We start from the raw sequence: 16,125 nt of genomic DNA on the forward strand, positions 1-16,125 counted from the left end.
TCCTTGTACTTCCAGTTACGACTTTCTCAACTGTCTTCTGCCTTCCTAACCTTTCCTTTCTCCTAATTTTCACTTTGGAATCTTTACTGGGTTTTGGTACTCCAATCTTTCTTTTTTGCCGGTCATGGGGCCTGAACTCTGGGCTTGGGCACCGACCCTCAGCTCTTCAGCTCAAGGCTAGCGCGCTCTACCACTGGAGCCACAGCGCCACTTCCGGCCTTTTCTGTTTATGTGGTGTTGAGGAATCGAACCCAGGGCCTCCAGGGCCTCATGCCTCATGCTTGCAAGGCATGCACTCTATCCTCTGAGCTACCTTCCCAGCCCCTGGTACTCCAATCTTTTAAAGCCTCTTAATTTCTCTTGGGGAACATGGTTTTGTGTGTGTGCTATTATCTGTAGCATTTTCAACAAACTTACATGCTATGTAGATTACTCACAAGAGAACGATACTCAGAAGTGGCAAGCATATCCTCACAGGGAAAACAGACATGCAGGGACCAAATTTCCTAGTACATTTTTTCATACCAAAATGTCTTACTTTCGACTTATATTTTTGCATAGACCCATTTAACAAATGTCTTCCCGAAAAGCATTCTGCTAAGTGAAACCAGTCACCATTGCTTGGGCCCTGCCTGTATGGAGTTTTTAGTCTATGAGGAAAAGTTGTGGCACATGTGATATGCTATCAATGGCTATATTATAGGTAAGAGAGTGATACAGCTATAAGAAATGTATGAATAAATTGCTGTGAGAGTTCAGACTACTTTGTTATAGAGAAATCAGATATGAATCATAAGAATTTTAGAGGGGAAGTGAGTTTATAGGTCACCTCATCTATCTGATTCACTTTATAGATGAAAGCAGACCCCAAATAAAGTTTCAAAATAAAGGGAATCTATATTATGTAGCTGTGAGAAGATCAGATCTGAGAACAGGCCTCTGGATTTCTATTTTATCTATACAAGTAACTTTCCCCAATAACTCAAGAACATGAGGGCCACATGTTGAATATAAATTACCAATAGCCAGTAAAGTTTTTTTTTTAAAAAAAACACACAAAAACTTAAGATTGTCCTATTAATTGGAGAATGTCATAGAAGAGACAGGAAAGAACTGTTTGGTTATATTTGGCATCAATTCATTTCTTCTTGGAAGAATTTCATCCAAAACAGAGCTATGAAAATAAAGGTCTAGGAAATGAGACCATAAGAAAGGTTATGGAAATCAGAGTTATTTAGTCTGTATAAAGAATGTTAATGGGGAAATTCTTTAGCTTCAGGGATCAAGATGTCCCCTAAGCAGCTGTTTTCTATCTCTCCAGAAGGCAGAAAACCAGAGAAAACAGGCTTGCATATGAAGCCAAAAGGATGAATTAGATGTAAACTAAAGGTCTCTGATCTGGAGGTCTGATACTCACAGAGAAAGGAAGCTGTAGATTGCTTTTTGTCTTTCACTTCTTTTTTTTTTCTTTTTTTTTTTGCCAGTCCTGGGCTTGAACTCAGGGCCTGGGCACTGTCTCTGAGTTGTTTTTGCTCAAGGCTAGCACTCTATCACTTGAGCCACAGGACTACTTGCAGCCTTTTCTGTTTATGTGGTACTGAGGAATCGAACCTAGGGTTCATGCATGCTAGGCAAGCACTCTACCACTAAGTCACATTCCCAGCCTTTTCAATTTTTATACTCGGAGAACCATTGCCTCTCCTAGAAGCTCTATGGGTCTGCTCAGGAGTGGGGATAGAATTCAAGGCTTCCTAGAGATTCTTTCTAGGAATTCAGACGATTATTCCAACCCAGCATTCATGAACTATTGATCTCATAAATTAAGGGGAAACAAAAAGTTAAAAAAAATAAAGTATAGCATATATTAGAAAGAGAATGGGATCAGACATTTTCATAAGACTAGATCTGAAAAAGGCTGTTATTTCACAAAAGGCCATTTTTGTTTTGCATGTTTATATCATTTACTTGTGGATGCCAGGCAAGCACTCTACCCAGTCTCCACAAAAACAACCATTTTTAAAGTCAAAGCAAAACCAGATGAAGAGCCAGTCTCCTTGCCTGAGTCTTTCCTTGTAGTTTTCAGGGCCTTCTTCTCCCTACTCAACTCTCTTTCTTCTCCAATCTTGCCTCAAAACAACTCTCGGTTATTGAGGAGTCTCTGAATTATTACTGGCAATGACATAAGTCCCTGATTCCTAAAGCTAGGCATAGAATTCTCTATAAACTTGGCAACAGAATAGCAAAGCCCAGGTTGGAAGAGGTGAGGGAGAATGAAGGAAGGGGTGCCATTGTTCAAGATGCATTGTACTTAGAAATTGATACATTGAATTGAAATCCCTTTGTATGACTACTTAAAGATAATTTAAAATGTTTTTAGAAACAAAGAAAAGCCCAGTCCCATTTTCAGAAGCTCTAACTTTGGAGGTAGAGGTGGGGGCCCAAGTACTTCAGGTGATTCTAATGCCTTTCTTGGAGAATTAACTTGTGATATGTCCTCCCCAAGGTATTTTCGTGTTACTCTTGAAAACTCCTGAAATTTTCAAATCCATAAACTCTTCATCTAAGGTGGTAGAGTTTCTAAAATCTGTAAGAGAAATAATTTAGAAAAGTTCCATGTGGACTCCACCTGCTTTGCAGGCTCTATAATGTCCCTGGCCTCCCATGCAATAGCAGCAACTCAAAAATACATACATACATACATACATACATACATACATACATACATACATACATACATACATACATACATACATATATACATACATACATACAAAGAAAAAAGAAAGCGGAACCTGGAATACTGGGAATGTGCAGTACAATACTACCCTCAGGAAAAGATGAAAGGAAATGCAACAGACCAACTTCCACTGCCTCTGTTTTGCTGTGTACATATAATCAGGTCCCTACTTAGTTCCTGCCTGAAGATTAGAAAGAGCAGCATTTAAACTGAAAATTGCCTCTCTGAACTGGTTTGGTTTTTTCCCCTGCACTCTATCCTATGGGATTGTAACACATAGTGTAAAAGTTGAGGTTATATGAAAAATTAGATTTGCCAGTCCTCCTTCTCTCTTGGGCTATTAAAAAAAAAAGACCTGAAATACCTGAAGGTCAATAAAAGAGTGAGCCTGCAAAGGATATTGACTGTGAGTTGTTTACCAGCTCTCACCTCTCCCTCAGACTTGCTGTACTGGTCCTCCAATCCTGACAGATAATCAGAGCTCTTCTGAGAAATTCCATGCTTCATAAATTGGAGTGCTTGAGGAGCACACTGACAAGAACTCAATATGTTTCTTGGAAGATTTTGATTAGCCTGAAGTGGCTGCTCATTATTAAATGTTAGTAAAGCCCAAGTAACAATAACCAACTCCTGTTTGTCCCAAGAAAAGGTGTACAGTCTTAGTTGTTTCTCCAAAATCCCTTTTTGTCTTTACCTTGGGCATCTAACTTAACTACCTAGAAAGAGATGGAGTTCCCAGTGACCATGATATTAAATTGCTCCCCGTGAAATGGGAGCAGATTGAATGCAGCTAACTTTTGCTCACCTAAGTGAAGGCATCTTGCTTGCCTCAGTTCTCACATTGTGGCACAGAAAGCAGGGCTTCCGGTGAGACAGCTACACCATGTAGCCCTGCCTTGCAGAGCAAAGCCAATTCTCCAACGAGAAACCTGAGACTCTGAAGAATCCTGTGGAATAGAGCCAATTTCCTAACCAGAAATGCTCACCTTAGGACTTTTATATAAGAAATTTTTATTTCATTTATACCACTGTCTTGTGGTGGTCTTGTTGCAGCTCTATTTCCTAATGAATGCATGTAGTTACAAGGTATCAGGAAATACTCCATTACAGCCATTATACTCCATTATACACAATAGACACCTTGATGTCACATGTTTCCACTGGACACCAATGAGATGTCCCAAAATGTAATTCAATTCTGACTCAAACCAGCGTTAGTGCCAAACCCACATGTTTAAGTCTCAGCCCCACAAAACTGCATCCCCCTTTAGCTGCCAATCACAAGCCCCTGATTGTCCCCTGTGCTTTTAACCAATTAGCGACAAGTTGGAGGTTCCCACTCTCTCTTCTTTGGGTCTGACACATGCTATCATGGCTCACAGAACGTGGGGAAACATTTTCATTTACTCTAAAGACTATTTTTCAAAGAATATAGATGAAAGCCACATGAAAGAGATGCACAAGGAAGGTGCTGGGGATGAGATGCAGAACTGCCGTGCTCTCCCAGGGTGCCACCCTTCTAGCCATGTGCACTCTGTCCATACCACATTCTTTGGCAGGTTTATGGCAGCCTTATTATGTAGGCATGGTTGATTAGATTTAATCATTGGGCATTGCTGATGAATTCAACCTTTAGCCTCTGCTGTGGTTTGGAGGTGGCTTGGTATAGTAGAGGTTGAAAGGTGGTGGAATCTCTTTAGCAGGTGGAGCCTGGTATGAGGTAATTAGGTCACCAGGGGCACTTCCTTTAGAAGGGATTAATGTAGTTCTCTTGGGGCTCCAGTCAGTTCTCTGAGAAGGGGCTGCTATAAAAAGAGCAAATCTGGTTCCGGAATAAGGGGCTGCTATAAAAAGAGCAAATCTGGTTCCGGAATCTCTCCTTTTTTTTTTTTTTTTTTTTTTGGCTTGTGTTCCCACCATGTGATGTCATCTGCTAGAAGTCCTTCACCAAAGGACAAACCAGTGGGGCTGCCTCCAAAATCTATGAATTGAACAAATGTCTTTTCTTCATATAATCATTTAGCCTTGGGTATTTTGTTACAGCAATGGAAAACAGACTAACCCTTCTTAGGTTTATCCTTAGACCTGGAAAAGCTCTAGCTACATGATTGTGACTCCCCCTTACCAATAATCTCCTTAGAATACTAAGCAGCACATCAGTTTGAAGATTCTGAGTGTTTTAATTTTAGAAACAGTGTAGCAGGAACCAAGCTGAAGATTACATAAGCACTTCCGGTTCCATATCACAATATTACAACACTTGGTTTTCTTTTTTAAAAAATGGTGATATTTTTCACAGACACAAAGAATCTTAGAATATGGAGGGAAAGTTGAAATTTAGCCTGTCCAATTTCTCTTCTATGGAGGAACACATTCTACAACATTGCTTCACCCAGACTATGTGCCAAAATTTTTGAGATGGGATCTACACCATCCAGGTCATGAAAGGCCAGTTCACGGGCTGCTTTGTTTACACGTTTATGTCTTCCTGCTTATGACTAGAGATATGGTGGGTTGCTGTAAGATTAATTGGCCTGTAAGGCATTTAACTCATCTTTTCCTACAATGTGGTCTTTATAACCTCCCCACGCTAGATGATGATCCTCAGAGTGTTCTGGAACCAAAGAAGATTTAGGAAAAGAAATGTATAATTATTGAAATTTCACAGTATAGATGGACAGTTTAAGGTTTAAAATAAACATATTTAATGTAGGCTAATCTAGAGTTTGTATTGGTTGAATCCATATTTGTCTAGGAATCAGATTTTTTCTGCATAACTCTCAATATGATATGGAACTGGCATGTTCTGTAAAAACACATTTAGGAAATTCAGATTGGCCCCCATGAGTTGATCATAATTGGTTGGCCTCATTTGCAAGCCACTGAGCAGGTCAACAATAGATACACAGACTCTAGCCCTATGCTAGATAGAGAAATGTTGAAATTTATTCATATTGCTTGACTATTGGATGCTAGCCCAGTCTAGTGGTAAACAGGAAATGTTTGTATTTGAGAATATAGCAAGAACTCTGAGACAAAGGAAATATACCCCCCCACCCCATAATCCTTACCCAACAAACCACAAACATCTAATGAAAAACTTCCTTCTTGCTGCCCCTTTTGCAGGGCTTCCTAATAGAGAACCTAGTCTACTGAGAAGAACACCTGGTTTCTCTTCTGTTTAGTCTTAACTGGGTTTAGAAAAAGACCTCAAGCTCTAACATCAAACAACTAGATTTGAATCATTAATATCTATGGGATGTTTGGGACGTTACATATCTTTTTGGTATGAGCATCAATTCGTTGTGCAAAGGTGTTTCATTTGAACATGTCCATTTGCAGACACCGCACATCCTGAGTTGTCATCACGTCCATCATTATCCTTCTTCGTCCCTTCCTCTTCTCCCCTAGTCACGTTCAATTCAACACATGTACATATATTCTATGACCATATTCATCCTCTTTCCTCCTCTTGAATCTCCTGCCCTCTACTTTCCCCATCCCAAATCAAGACATGTTCCAACTTCCTAATATTCTTGTTGTTAAACTACATGTTAAAACCATTGAAAGACCCCAAAATAAATTCATAAACCTTCAGCCATTTGATTTTTATTTTTGGTTATTTTTTTCTTACTGAGTCTCAGTGTCCTCTTCTGTAAGATGGGGATTAACGCATTATGTTTGCAGGGGTTATGCAAGAAAATGCCAGCAAAGCCCCAGGCAAAGCGCCTAGCACAGAAGAGAATCTGCCAAATGGCATTATCTCAACTTCTGTCTTCTCCCTTCCCTTTCCCCTTTTAATGTTTATATCAATTTTAAGTTGATCACCTCATCATATATTTTATTACTATAGAATGCATCTCATAATTCCTTAGCCAGATCGAAGACATGTATGACAACAATTTAAATTAAGGGGTAGAATCTGACCACCTTTCTTCCCAGTGAATATCTTTAGCTTACTGAAAATTGTCATTAACATGAATAGCCAAGTTCTCTTTTTCTGTTCCAATTTTAGAGTCTCACTTCTTTCCCCCCTCTTCATGTTATAGCTGCCATTAAATTTCATTTATCCCCTACAGCTCTGTTTTAACAGATGAGAGCACTAAATGACACTAAGAATCAAAACTATACTTTTGGTAACCCAAGAAATTTTCAGGAACTGAAACACAACGGAAGGTTAAAAATGATGTTTCGTTTTGTTCAACAGGTTTTCAAAATGCAAATGGATTACTTCTGGCTGTGATTGCATAGCATGTTTCACACAAATCCTCCCTTGAGAAAAATTATAAGCTCTGGTTGAATTTTGTTTTTCTTTTCTTTTAATCCACTTATTTTAATAGATCAGAGAACAACCAAGGCAACCAGGACCGTAAGGGCCAAGATTCTAGAACTATCCATCCCTTGATGTAAATACTGATAGCAAGAGAGTAACAAAGGAGTATTGCAGGCTCTTCACAGCTGTGAGCACAAATTTAAGAATTTTAAGAATTTAAGAATTAACACACAGAATTCAGCATTTATATAAATGATACACTATTACCAAGTTGAGTTTATATCAAGAATGCAAGATTGTTTAATATTAGAAAAATAAGTATAATATTACCTTAACAGAACAAAAAGGAAAAATTGTATGATCATCTCAAAAGTTAGAGGAGCAAGTTAAGGATGAAGCTCAGAAAGTGGTAAAGTACTTTCCTAGCATGAATATGTCCTCGCTTTCAATCCCCAGTCCTGAAAACAACAAACACAAAGTCTATTAATAGTTATAGGATAATTATTTCTTCTTAAGGAATAATAGAAAGAAATAGGAGATAATTTAAATATTAAAAACTTAAACAGTACTGCTTACTCTCACAGAAGACATTATATGTCATGAGTAAATAATAATTTTTCTTCTAGTATAAGTAGTAACACAAATATTACCAGGTTTAATCAGCATTGTACTGGAGGTTCCAGGAGAAAGAAAGAAAGAAAAAAGAAAGAAAAGATGAAAGGAAGAAAGAGGAAGGAGGGAAGGAGGGAAGGAAAGAAGGAAAGAAGGAAAGAAAGGAAGAAAAGAGGGAGGAAAAGAAAGGAAAGAAGGAAGGAAGGAATGAAAGGAGAAAAAGAAAGGAAGAAAAGAAGGAAAGGAAAGGAAGAAAGGAAGAAGGAGACAGAGATGAGAAATGGGAAAGGAAAACAATACAGCTATAATTTGCAGATAAGGGGGTTGAGTATATGGAAATATGACCATTAAAGTTAAAACATGAATTTGACAAAGTTTCTCGACACAATGTCAATAATAAAAATCAGCTATACATTTATATGCTAGAAACAACTAGAAATAAAATTTTCAAATGATACCATTATATTAGCATAAAACATTACTTAACTAATAAAATGTAGGTAATACCTCTACACTGGAAACCATAAAATATGGAAACAAATTAAGGACTTAAACAGCAGGGAAATATACCATATTCCTGAGCTGAAAGACTCAAGTGTCAATTAAAAAACGTCAGTTCTAACAAATGCAGCAGTGATACTCACTAAGTTGAAAATAAGCTATGGTAACTTAAGGGGGAGGGGGTAGGAGGGAAGAACAGGGAAAAAGTAAGGGGAAAGATGACACTGTTCAAAAAGAAATGTACTCATTACCGAACTTATATAACTGCAAACCCTCTGTACATCACCTTTACAATTACAATAAGTAAAAATATTAAAGAAAGGAAAAGGTGTAAATTATTCTAAACTGATCTATAAATTTAACCTAATTCAAGTGTAATTCAAATCAAAATTCCATTGACTGGTATGTGTGGGGTGTGGGGTGTGTGTGTGTGTGTGTGTGTGTGTGTGTGTGTGTGTGTGTGTGTGTGTTTGTGTGCGCGCGCACGCATGCATGTGCGTGTGCGTGTGTGTGTGTGTGTGTGTGTGTGTGTGTATAATCTGAAAGATTACCCAGAACAAGTAAGGACCAAAAATACTCTTCAAGCGTACTCAAGAAAACCCATGAAGAACAAAGTTGGAGGCTACCACCATCAGTTATTAAGAGTTATACAATGGCATTAATTAAAACTGTGATGTTGCTGGGTGGCAGTGGTTCCCGCCTCTTATCCTAGCTACTCAGGAGGCTGAGATCTGAGAACCTTGATTCAAAGCCAGCCTGGGCAGGAAAGTCGATGAGACCCTTATATCCAATTAACCACCAGAAAACCAGAAGTGGTACTGTGGCTCAAGTGGTAGAGCACTAGCCTTAAGCTGAAAAACCCAGAATTCAAGCCCCAACAAAAACCCCAAACAAAACCAACAAAAAAACCCCAAAAACTGTCATCTTGGTGTAAGAAGAGACAACTAGAGTGATTAAAACAACCCAGACATTATAGAATCAGAAGTCTTTTATTTAAAAAACATCACCATCAGCCGGGCGCCAGTGTGGCTCATGCCTGAAATCCTAGCTACTCAGGAGGCTGAGATCTGAGGATCACGGTTCAGGAAAGACCGTGAGACTCCTGTCTCCACTATACCACTAGAAAACCAGAAGTGGCACTGTAGCTCAAGTGGTAGAGTGCTTGCCGTGAGCTTCAGAGCTGAGGGACAGTGCCCAGGCCCAGAGTTCAAGCCCCATGACCATCAAAAAAAAAAAAAAAAGAAAAGAAAAGAAAAGAAATCACCATCACTACTACAAAGCACCTGGAAAGTATAGGCTTTTCATTAAATGATGCCAAAGCAATTGGATATCCTTATTTTAAAAAACTATTAATTTCTACCTTGTGTCATTTATGAAAACCAATTCTAAATTAACTTCAAACTTAAATGTGAGGCTACCATAGGAATACCAAATTCAAATACGAAAAGATATCTTTTATATGATGTACCAAAAAGCATTAAGCATAAAGAAAAAATGTTAGGGGCTGGGAAGGTGGCTCAGTGGTAGAGCGCTTGCCTTGCATGCCTGAGGCCCTGGGTTCAATTCCCCAGCACCACATAAGCAAAAAGAAAAAAGCCAGAAGTGGTGCTGTGGCTCAAGTGGTAGAGCACTAGCCTTGAGCTGAAGAGCTGAGGGACAGCGCCCAGGCCGAGTTCAGGCCCCACGGCCGGACCCCCCCCCCCAAAATAAAAGAAAAGAAAAAATGTTAAATTGGACTCAATTGCTAATTGTTACCAGATGTCCTCTCATCATTTGGGATATTTGCTATTTGCATGTCCTAAAACAGTGTAAAAGGTATTAATCAATAATACTTCAGTGCTATGAGCAGATCCTTTTTGAAAACACTCTTTGGTAATCACTACAATTGGCTAATTATTCTCTCTCTCTCTCTCTCTCTCTCTCTCTCTCTCTCTCTCTCTCTCTCTCTCTCCTCCCTCCCTCCCTCCCTCCCTCCCTCCCTCCCTCCTAGCTTGCTTATTCACAGCTGGGTCTGGACTTTAATCCAGGTCTTAGCCTCATGAATAGCTAGGTATGAGCCATTGGCCTTGGCTTGCCCCCCCTCTTATTACTATATATTATTAATATATCATTTGATTATAAAGCTCTTATAAAAGACACCAGTAGGAATTAGAGAAGGAAATTTTCCATCAGATATTTTTAGAGTATCCAGACATTATTTGCCAAGCAAATGTTTTCACAAGGAATGCTTGTCATTTCATTCAAACTTATATCCCTGTGACAATAGTAAGGCCATATGTGGGTCATGCTTTCATCATAACTGAAGTTAAAGAGATACATGAGTCAGTGTTCCTAAGGTGAACAAACAGTAGCAGGTATAGGAAAAGAAGAAGATGAGTCAAAGAAACACCATACAGAAGCCTAATGATCTCTTGGAGATGCTAAGAGCCTCTGCATAAACTTGGAACCCATCCCTTCACAAATAATTAAAAAGGAATACCCATTTCAATGATGAGCCCTGGATCGTATTAACGTGCACAAATGCCTTCACAATTCTGCGGTTAAAAAAAATGCTTTCTAGAATTCTATGCCCAGAAGATCTATCAACTATCTGTGAGGATAGAATGAAAATGTTTCTGACATGCAAAACAACAAAGAATTTGCCTTCTATGCACTTTTTTTTAAAGGAATTTACTGAGAAGGCAGTGTTCTGCCACAATAAGAGATTAAGTGCTGAAAGAAGATGTGGGATCCAAGAACCTGAAAATCCAAACCAATAGGAAGGTCAAGTACTTCCAGAAAATCTGCCAGTGCATAGCACAGGCTAACCATGGTAGAGGGAGGCCTGGAAAGCAACTGGTCCAGACAGAAGCAGATATAAAAGATCTGGGTGATGATTCTTCAAGAATATGAACTTATCTATACTTAAATGTTTCTAAGCATGTAAGAAAGACACGAGCACTGAGAGTTTGGGTTCAGTTTATGATTATTCTTCAGAAATGAAGTAAAATCAAAATGTGATCATTATTATCTCTGGGAAAAGAAAACAAAAGAAAGTAATCATCATATGCAGCATAGTTCAACTATGAATAGCATTGATATAAAAAATAGTTACGGATGGAGAAATGGGTCTTTTTATTCAGACAACACTTGAATCTGAAACACTTTAGTACTAGTGGTAATGAGATAAATAATCAAAATAACTGGCTAAAAATATTCTTAAAGTATCTGCCTTGGAGAAGTAGGGAAAGAGAGGCAGGCGGGACACTGATAATATTTTTCATCTAAAAACATACTTTTAAATTACAAAATTAGTTTGTTTAATCATATTTTTCAAAAAGCAAAAAAAAATAGAGACTTGAATTTTATGTCCTCTTGAGTCAGTAATTTAATCTATAAGGACATCATATACAAAAAGTGGATGGGTTAACTTTTTGTGTAAGGTATTCTCTGACCCAATACATTTAAGTGTTAAGCTAATAATTTTAACTTTAAACTCAACATGATTCCAGAGAGTGGAGTTCAAATTTCACAATTTGAAAAGAGAATAATGTTATTTTGTTCAATGCCTGTTTCCAGGAGGAACCCCTGAAAAGTTAAATGATTCATTCATAGGTACCAGCTTAAGTGGCTGAGAACATCTTGATCCAAAGATTACTTCAAAAATTATTTTTAAAAATGTATCCCACAAAAAAGATGTATCCCACAATTCCAGAGGGGAGTTTTGTGAAAGGGATAAATAAAACCACATAGAACCTTGTAAAAAAAAAAAAACAACAGTGCTTAAAATACTATTTCCTGTGGTAAAGCTGGATTAGTGGTCTAATTAGACCTCTCCCTTCTACCTGGTCTACCTCTGCCTTGATGGTGTTGTGTCTCTCTCTAAGTGCAGCAAAGATTAAAGTCAAGAAAATCCTACTTCTAACACAGTGATGAATCCATCTTCACAATACTGAGTATCCATTTCTATTGTGTCATCAAAACTTCCCTGAGGCCATTTAGTAATTTTCCAGGCTTATCCCCACTCTATCTCTGCAGCTGAATCAATGCTCAGGTTAGAACAGAGACATCAAGTGAGTTCATAAAGCACAAAATGGTTGGCAAATAGCGTTACAGGTGACATTCTGCTCGGAGCAGACTGTGCAGGATGTGGACTGTTTTCCCTTCCCCCAGTCCATTTGCTGTGCTCGCTTACATGCAAATACAAGAGGGAAATCTAAGAGGCCAGTTACTAAGGAGACCAAACAGGTGCTCTGCGTGACTCATCCTTTCTTTGGAGGAAATCTGTGTAAATTTTCTGTGGTGCAGTTTTGGTGGTGATTAATTCACTCTTGACGTCCATTTCAATGCATAAGGGATGAAGAATTAATTCCAAGTTAAGCTCCCCCCTCCCTCCTCCCACCACACTCAGAACGAGGATAGGAAAGATTTAGGCAGCAGGCTAGCAGGTTGACAGTAGAAAATGATTCATTACCTTATTGTATGTGCTAGCAGCAAGGTGGGGGGGGGGGTGTCACATCAGAAGGCCTGCCACCTTCTTAGGTAAGAAGTGAGACATGTACAAGCTTCTAAATAAATAGATGGCTCTGTCTCTTGGCCAGGGAAAACGTGGGTGACAAATCAGTCATTTGGCCCAGTCGAAAGAGCTGTAAAAGGGAACGGATGTTGAAAAGATCCTATCTTGCTGCTGTGCAGAACAGGCAGTCCCATCCCGGCAGTCAGCTCTGATAAGATAAAGGATTTGGATGGGAAGGGTGTGGGGAGAAGGAAGGAAGAAGAAGGAACACTTAATTTAGTTTTGACCTTCTTTCTGCAGGCAGCAGCAACATGGCTGAAACATCATGGGGTTGAGTAATCAAGCCAATGTTCTTTGCAATACTAGTCATGCCACAAAATAGCTGAGTCCTTAATACAAATTTACACTGATTTTTTTTTTAGCATTGGTAATATGTGAATAATGCTATCTCATGAGGTTGTTGTGCAGACATATAGCAGACACCCAAGGAATTTGTGCATTCTTCACCCTACTGCTTATACAGACAAGTTTCTATAGAATGACAAAATCTACCTGGAAGATCCCACCAGAAGGGAACCCTTATGATCTAAGTTGGCCACTCAAAATGCTCGAACAAATGTGATAACTCCTAAAGAAATCCAAAAGTTTTCCAATTTCTGGAATGAGGGAAAGTCCTTTATACATTTGCTTTAGTTGAGCCACAACTGCTATTGTGAGAAATTTAGTTTCTTCTGATGTAGTGTGCTCCTAACATATCATTCATTTGTCCAATGTGTTATGACAGAAATCATACTCCAACCATCCAAACATCCATTCTTTTCCTTCTTTGAAAGTATAGTCATGTAGATTTACCCTCATGGAAGGTAGCCCAGCTATGTTTCCCAGCCTATGCAAAAAGATGTGAGCAATTATTGTTGACAGTGAAACATGAGCATCAGTGAGACTGCCATTCTTGGCCAGTACCTTTAGGCAGTGATCATGTCCCTGCGTGCTCTTCCTTCATTGGCGTGGCTACAGTCTGGGTATAGTGGTGTCCTTGCCTCTGCTCCATAGGAAATATCAATGCCATGGTGGGTGATGAGGTAATGAAAATGGCAGATGCTTTGTTCCCTGAATGACCTCATGGAACAGGACCACTGCCAGCCTAGAATGTCACCTGGGACAGTTATGCAAGAGAAAAGGAAGTGTCTGTGTTTTTTAAGTCACTCTATCAATGGATCTCATTGTGCCAGCAGTCATAAACATAAGCCTAACTAAAACAGATCCTCTCATGATGTTGCTCAGAAATGAGTACAACAATCAGGGGTGTGATGGTTCTACCACAGCAGAACACTAGCTCCCTTTTTCTGGATCCTGCTATATTTTGTAAATGGAATCCAAGACTAAATATTTCTAGTGTAGTTATAGCACATTGACTTTTATGACATCTAAAATCCTAGAACATTTTTACCCTTGTAAAAGAAAAATCCTCCTATCTATACTTGTGGAATTGGTTTAGTGTTAGTTCGTTGTATTTATCCTTATTAAGAATCAACTTGATAGATTTAATCATTATTTAATCCATCATTCCAGTTTGCCACGATACTTTTGTTTTCTATTTTCATTTGCTGCATCTCCCAAATTCCAATGATCTAAAATTTTGATTATTTCATTTATAGCACCATTTAAAAATTATTTGTTAGTATATTTATTAGTACGGGGGGGGGGTTAAAACTCAAAGCCTGGTGTTTGCTAAGCAGGTTCTTTATCACTTGAACCATGTTCCCAGCTCCTCTTCGCTTTAGTCATTTTTTTTCAGACAGGAAGTCTCATTTTTGTCTGGGTGGACCTTATTAGCTGAGATTGTATATGGGAACTGCACCACTCAATCTATAGCTTAATTTTAGCTTAATTTCATCCTTCGATGCTTACATTAAGAAATAAAAGGGACTTGGAATTTGGCTTAGTGGTAGAGTGCTTGCCTCGCATGCATGAAGCCCTAGGTTTGATTCCTCAGTCCACATAAACAGCGAAAGCTGGAAGTGGCGCCGTGGCTCAAGTGATAGAGTGCTAGTCTTGAGCAAAAGAAGCTCAGGGACAGTACTAAAGCCCTGAGTTCAAGCCCCAGGACTGGCAAAAATAAATAAAATACCGTGTGTGTGTGTGTGTGTGTGTGTGTGTGTGTGTGTGTGTGTGTGTGTGTGTGTGTGTGTGTGTGTGTGTGTGTGTGTGTGTGTGTGTGTGTGTGTTAAAATAGTCCTACAGACCTCATTCTTCAGAGAAATAGAATCATTATGGTTCTGTATAGCACAGCTACAGGACTGTCCCTTATTTTGAGGCATTACAATGAGTAGTATGATTTTCTCTAATATCCCAGGAACTGTGCTTAGCCTAATCCTGGCAACCCATGTCAAAACCTTGTCCACCCACAGAATTGTACTATTTGTCTCTAAATGCACAAAGAACCAGTCCTTCACCTCTCAATGGGTAAATTTACTTTATTCCTTCTCCTTTGCAGACATGTACATCCCAACACAAACCTATAAGCAAATATGTTACTGTTTTAATAATCTGTCATCTGCAAATGGGTAAATTCATGTAAGCAGACTACTTAAACATGAATAATGCAGCATCACTGAAAGTAAAAGCCAGATTTAGGTTCTAGTAACTATTTAAGATCAGAGCACATTTACTGAATAGAAGTGGTTCAGTTCTGATTAACTTTAGGAGACATGAGGGGGCTGATAATATTTTCTAGAAATAGTTGGAATTGGTACTCCCAAATTACCTTAAATTTCTGTATGTTTCTATTGCCAAACACAGTATTAGGGCTGAACAACGGGAGCAGGAGGCAGCCCTCGCAGATGATGGAGGGCTGACGATGGAAGGAACTTGGTTTCCTGAAAGATCTCCTGGATCAGAGCCATTGATGAGCCTGAAATACCACCTGGGACATTTGTAAAAGAGAAAGCAAGCCTCTGTGTTTTTCACTACTGTTCCAATGACCCCCAAGACCAGGACCTGGGGCATTCTTTCTGCAGCATTCCATCCTTCTCCTCCACGGCTCCATCATCATGACCTCACAATTCCTAGCGCTATGCAGATATTGACAACTATATATGCCCACTATTCCAATTCTGCACCAACTTAAGCTCTTAACCTACAGAAGAAAGACTTGGGCATGGTAATCATACCTGTAATTACAGCTACTTCCAAATCTAAAGTAGGAGAATTGCTGTTTGAGACCTGAGACCCTATCTGAAAAACAAACCAAAAAAAGAACAAAACAACAACAAAACCTAAAAAGTAAAAGGATTGGAGAGTGGCTCAAGTAGTAGCATACTTGTCTAGAAAGAATGAGGCCCTAAATTCAATCACCAGATGAAACAGGGAGGGAGGGAGAGAGAGAGAACACAAAAGAAACATATGTTACATATGGCACATGCTTACTAGCTCAAAACACACCAAGAGTCTGAGGATATACCTCAGTGTTAGAGTGCTTGTTAGCATATGCAAGGGCCTGTGTAT

General features: G+C 38.9%; 1 long non-coding RNA gene across 1 annotated transcript; it reads right to left on the reverse strand.

The window, feature by feature from the left end:
- Positions 1-7,376: 7,376 nt before the first annotated feature.
- Positions 7,377-15,604, reverse strand: LOC138813581 (uncharacterized). Its single transcript, XR_011367854.1, has 3 exons — positions 15,386-15,604; positions 12,577-12,748; positions 7,377-7,468 (listed from the first exon to the last, which is right to left on the reverse strand). It is a non-coding gene; the product is annotated as an uncharacterized lncRNA (long non-coding RNA).
- Between the last annotated feature and the right edge of the window lie 521 nt (positions 15,605-16,125).

This window comes from Dipodomys merriami, unplaced genomic scaffold, assembly GCF_024711535.1.
Source record: "Dipodomys merriami isolate MVZ:Mamm:240054 unplaced genomic scaffold, mDipMer1.0.p SCAF_6, whole genome shotgun sequence".
Lineage (NCBI taxonomy): Eukaryota > Metazoa > Chordata > Mammalia > Rodentia > Heteromyidae > Dipodomys > Dipodomys merriami.